This window comes from Pistacia vera, unplaced genomic scaffold (assembly GCF_008641045.1).
Source record: "Pistacia vera cultivar Batoury unplaced genomic scaffold, PisVer_v2 Contig404, whole genome shotgun sequence".
In the NCBI taxonomy this organism is placed as follows: Eukaryota; Viridiplantae; Streptophyta; class Magnoliopsida; order Sapindales; family Anacardiaceae; genus Pistacia; species Pistacia vera.
In genome coordinates, this window is record NW_022196229.1 from 606,006 (window position 1) to 611,909 (window position 5,904).

At 34.1% G+C, this 5,904-nt stretch overlaps 1 long non-coding RNA gene across 4 annotated transcripts; it reads left to right on the plus strand.

Annotated features, from left to right (window-relative positions):
- Positions 1–1,052: 1,052 nt before the first annotated feature.
- Positions 1,053–5,630, plus strand: LOC116142060. 4 transcript variants are annotated; one of them, XR_004129938.1, is made up of 8 exons: positions 1,053–1,813; positions 1,915–1,975; positions 2,776–3,023; positions 3,104–3,139; positions 3,407–3,770; positions 3,867–4,396; positions 5,078–5,275; positions 5,390–5,630. It is a non-coding gene; the product is annotated as an uncharacterized LOC116142060 (long non-coding RNA). The 4 variants fall into 4 exon arrangements; XR_004129940.1 differs by having other exon boundaries at positions 3,867–4,149; positions 4,241–4,396; positions 5,078–5,630; XR_004129939.1 differs by having other exon boundaries at positions 1,053–1,427; positions 1,522–1,813; positions 5,078–5,630.
- Positions 5,631–5,904: the final 274 nt, after the last annotated feature.

Consider the following 5,904-nt stretch of genomic DNA (forward strand, 5'->3'; position numbering starts at 1 on the left):
TATAAACAAAGAGAAACCCTCTTATTAGGCATTCAAAAATCACCCTTAAGCTCCAGTGTTTTTGCCCCCAAGCTCTTCGCTGATTCCGACGACATCTCGGCATTACTAGGGTCCTCACAACTGCAAATGCACCTTTCGCAAGTCCACCAAGATTGTCAGTGGCTCGCATTACAAGATCATGTCTCAACAATTGTAATAATAGATTTTATCATCTACAATCATAGAAAGTAAAAAATTCATCCTAAAAAGTAATGAGGGATGACAGAGCAAATCGTCCCCAAAGTCGTGTTAACCAAATTTTTCAGACAAATTTTTTTGTTCATAGAAGAATACCTATTCGTCCAAAATAATATTGTTTCGTCCCAAAAAAAAAAAAAAAAGCACAATTGGGAACGAAAAATTTCGTCCCTGATTGGGTCAATAATTGAGGACAAATGTTTTCGTCATTGTCTATGTGGTGAATTGGGGATGAAAATTTTTGTCCTTGATGGTATGGTGAATTGGAGACGAAAATTTTCATTCCTGATCGTGTCAAGATTTGGGGACGAAAATTTTCCGCCCTGATTGTGTCAAAATTTGGGGATAAAATATTTCGTTCTTTTTTTTTATGATGAATTATAATGAGAATTTGTTATGGTTGAAAATTTACAGATGTATTGATTCTCAAAAGTAAAAAAAATTCATATGTAACATCTTTTTAATTATATAAAAAATATTAATTAATGTCAAATTGGTATTATTACAAATCAAGTAATACCCAATTAATAACAAAATATTATATATCTATACATTATCATAAACACATCTAATTGTAACTAAGATATAATCAAAAAAAAAAAAAAAAAAAAAAAGTATTAACCGTGAAATAAATACACTCTCCTTATTTGGATAATTGGATGTCAAAATAATATTATTTTCTTCGGTTCTTAATGTATTGTACCGCTCTTATGGTAGCTGCATGTCAGAAGCAGAAGACGACCCGGGCATATGATCAATCCCGTAACTTCTCATCTTACAATAACGAAGGTGGATTTTTATTTTTTTGTTTTTTCTGGGTAACAACTTGATTCGCTAATGCTCTCTTTTGTTGAAAAGAAATTTAAAATTTTCATTTTAACTTGATTGACTTATAGATGACCTCCCTCAGTCTTACTGAAAAAACATCTTAGTCAGGTTTCTGATTGCTGGGTTTGCAACTTATTTGGGTTATCTACACTTTGGAGTTCCTTTCATGGATATGAGAATTGATTTTTAGAATAGATTTTCGACTAGCGTTCTTGTCATTTATGGACAGAGATTCAACCATAATTTGCAGCCCCAGATCTCCTGTAAAGTGAGGTCTGATTCTGTAACTCACAAAGGTATACATTTGTGGCTGGCACTGGATATGTCGCATCTTTGCTCATCAGTCTATTGCTTCGGAAGGGGTATTCTGTCAACGTTTTGTGCTTTTACCCTTTCTTTCTACTAGATTTTGACATTATATGTGATCTAATTATTTTAAGTTTTGGTAGTCTACAGCTGCTGCACGTCTTCCATAATGTCACACTTGTGTTGGTGCTAATGAGGAACATGGTAATTATTAACTCATTTTGAATGTGGCATCTTGTGAGGCTTCTAATGAAATAGATGCTCCTAAAGCTGCATCTGTGATGGTGGAGCCACAGGAAGAGGTAGCCAAGCGAGGTGATACAAAACTATCAATTGAATAATCAGATTGCCCAAGCGGTCCTGTGACAGAGAAAAAATGGGTTTCGGCTGATAAAGAATCTTCTGCTACCTGCTGTAAAATGGATTCGACAGTGACACAAGCGTGAGCATCAAAGAATATTTGCTTTTTTTCTCTTTTTTCTTTGAGAATATGATATTTTTGAATTTTTTTTCTTGATCTCATTTCTCCTGTTAAATTCTCAGGAGTTAAACTGTATTGGAGACTGGAAGCCCAAAAGTTTAGAAGTTCAAGATTGATCTGATGGTGAGGTACCTTTATAGTTTAATCTACATATTATGTATTTTTTTGTTACTTTTTTCCGAACCTATAGATTTTAATTCATTTTTGGTGGAAAAGGAAAAAAACTTTGCAGTTCAATTTGAAACATTGAATAACTTAACATTTATCACAAGGGTCTTTAGTTATCAGATTACGTTGCTAATTTTTATCTTCTCATTTTTTATATAAGTTTCAACATTTGCTGATATGGAAGGGGAAGAAACATTTGATTCCTCATTTCTTGGGTCTACTGCTGAAGTGGTAGAGGAACGTGTTGCCAATGATGATGTGATTATGATTAAAGGGACTAAAACTGCAAGTGCATTGGGTGATCTACTTCCAATTGAAAGTTATTTTAAAATTTAATCGTATGACCTTGCTATTGGTAAAGGCGGAGTGTTTGATTTTGATACTTCTATTCTTTTTTGGGGTGAGAGTTGAGCTAGCTTACTTCAATTCCACCTCACCACTTTTATCAACAGAATTAAAGCCCGTGACAAGCATGTTTCCTGTGTACTTTAATCTATGCAAATCTAGAAGCAAAGTTTATCAAATTTGAAGTTCATTTAATATAGCAAAACATAACTTTTAGTCGTTGGTTATATTCATGTTTTCTGATTCTGCTACTATTATTGTTCTCAAGGTCTCATTGATACTTAGAGGAGCAAATAACCATATGCTTCACTTTTAGTGTGCTTAGTGTAACTCTCTGCTTAGATTGGGGGATCTTTTATATATATTTAACTCAGAGACAGCTCATTGTCACACTGCCTTTCCTGTGTTAGAGTTGCTGTATCTCCATAGACTGTTGAAGTTGAAGAAGATATGTGAAGGTCGCCTCTATGCAGTGTCATTTACCGAATTAAGGACCATAATAATTAGACAATGTGATGAGTTTAGAGTATATCTTCTCAATCTTCATGGCAAGAAACCTTTCACATCTCCAAGAAGTCGAAGTGACTGATTGCAAGAACCTAAAAGAGATTTTTGGTGATGAAGAAATTGAAGAATCTACAGAACATGCTGATCAGAGGTTATTTTTTTTATTTTTTATTTTTCAGGTATTTTATTACATTTCTAAGTTTGTTTACAGAACAAGAATTGTATCTGCAGGTTGTGTTCCCAAAACTTTTAAGGTTGACTGTGAAGGTATGTCATTCTTTGAAATTTATGTTTCCATCTGCTGTGGTTGAACTCCCATCCTTGAATGCAATTCACATTGAGAGTTGTCAGAGTTTGAAGATATTCTTCTCCGAGAAAGAACATGAAGTAATGAGCTTAGAGAATGACACTACTGTTATACATCCTTTCTTTGATGAAAAGATTTTTTTTTTTTTTTTTTTTTTCTTCTCTTTCAGAAGCTCATTTAACACAATACATGGACGTCTTATTCATCTTCTGCTTTGTGTTATACAGGTTCATTGTCCAAGCTTGGGATATCACCTAAAAATCCCAAGTAAGGGCTACAGAATGTTGAAGCATGAAAAACTTCTTTTCAGTCTCTATAGCTGCAGGTCTCTGGAAACTTAAAGAGATTGAGATAAACTCTTGTGGGTTGGAGGAAATTGTTGCCATGGAGAAAGTAGAAGCGCCCCCTAAGTTTGAGTTTCCTCAACTAAATTTCTTGCAACTTGTGGATTTACCAGAACTCAAAAGTTTGTACCTGAGGTCGCACACAACAAAGTTGCCATTGCTAAAAAGCTTGGTGGTTTATCATTGTCATAAGCTTCTTAGCCAATCCGAAAACCCAACTCAACATCCTCTGTTTTGCCTTGGGGAGGTATGCAATTTTTCTTTCAGCGGTTCTATGCTTTTCTGAGCTTTGTTTGAGGAATACGTAAAAGAACATTAATTAATGCCTACTTGGGATTTTTAGGTGATATCCGATAAGAAGTTGGAGAAATTGTCTGTAAACAGCAATGATATTAAATTGATATGCTCAGGCAGCAACCATTTTTCAGCAAAGATGTTTCACAAACTTGAAGATCTTCAGGTGGTCTGCTTTCATGATGAATCACCTGTCTTTCCATTAGATGTTCTTGATATTGTCTTCAGATGGACTCTATCAATACTTCACCTACAAAGAAGCTGTATTAGAAGTTGAGTTATTCATCACTGCATTTCCTGAAGGAGATCCTGCACAACATCTCATCGAAGAAGTACTATTCCTCACAGCAAAGAAAGCTGGTAAGAATCTGAACTAAATGAGAAAAAGTTAATCTAATGAACTTGGTTTTGTTAACAATGCAGGTATTGACTTCCATGTGTTGTTTGATATCCCACAAGGGGATCGCCGAAGATATAACGACGATGTTACTATCATCCTAATATCATTCAAGGGAAGAATATGGCGTTCATCTGTGTAAATAGAGATAGCTTATAGAAAAGACATATAAATCCATACAGGTTGGGCTGTCTTTTTTTTTTCATCTTTTCACCTTGATATAAGTATAAATATATTCTCCCCATTTTTTCCCATCATGTTTGTAATACCAATTAGGCTGATTGAACACTCAGAGAGACTGTTCTACATAAATGATCAATCAATTCTTTTTTCTGTTTTATTGAAGAAATTCAAGAGTTTTTGTTTAAGGAAAGCAACACGATTTTTGGTTACCAAATTAAGTAAACTATTCAAGTTTCGTTTCATTTTGATTTCATTATAACTGAACGACTTTCGGCAGCCACATGATTGTTATCATAAACTAATTAATTGGGAGATTAAACAAACAAACAATAGTTTTCTTTTTAACTTATTGACTTGTAGATGACCTCCCTCTTTACTGAAAAAACATCTTAGTGAGGTCTGTCTTTGCTGGGTTTGCAAGTTATTTGGGTTATCTACAATTTGGTGTTCCTTTTCATGGATATGAGAATTGATTTTTGGAATTGATTTTCGACTAGCTTATGTTATTGAAAGTTGCTGCCTTTGAAGGGTTCTTAACTTAATATTATGATTTCCTAAAATTAGGAGATTATATGAATTTGGTTGATGCTACTATTATATTCCGGCATTTTTGTTGGTGTTTGTTCTGTTGGTGGATAGTAATGTTGGCAGTCTTTTCTGTTAATTATTTTTGAAATTAGAAAATATGGGATGAAGTTGGAGAGCCTGATGTTGAAAGGGATCAGACAACAATGGAGATTGAAAAGGAGTGCTGGCAGTATATGGGAGAAAATAGATGAGGCAAAAACTTCTAGAGCTCATCTTCAGAGAGCAATTGCTCTTTCTGAATCTGAAATTGCTGGTATATGTTCTTCATTGAGGGAGAGCAACCTGTGAATGTAAGTTCCTTTTGGATTGAAGAAACAAGACTAATGTTTTAACTTACTTCTTAGTGAATATAGTGAAATTTTTTAAGTGGTTGATAATTAGTATGTGTTGGTTGAGGACTTCAGTCTGATCAAAAGGCAGGTGGAAATTTGAAAGAAAAACTTAAAACCATTATTCCACAATTGGAGGATGTGCGCCAGAGGAAGACAGAGAGAGAGTCAATTTGCTGAAGTGTTACTGAATTGTGTTTTACCCTTTCCTCTGAAAAAACTGATGTATTATCAAAGTTGCATGTTTATACCTATAATATGCTGGAATACTTATCACTGTGTTCTCCACAACCTTGATTATCTTGGGGCTTTTTTCTTTTGGGTTTTCATTTTTTTTTTCTTTTCCTGCTTCTGTTTGTCTTTGTAACCTCTAGTTTGCAGTCATTTATATTGTATTGACAGGTCGACATGCCAAAATAGCAGAATTAATATGTAGAGGATGAAATGATTGACTAAGAACCACCGAAATGGTTTAAAATAGCTCATTTAGGATTAGCTAATTGAGAAATAATGGGTTTCTTCTTATTATGACATTCGTTTGGTTTTCAAGGTTCTTATTTTGATATTGGTTAGGATTGGGATGATGATAT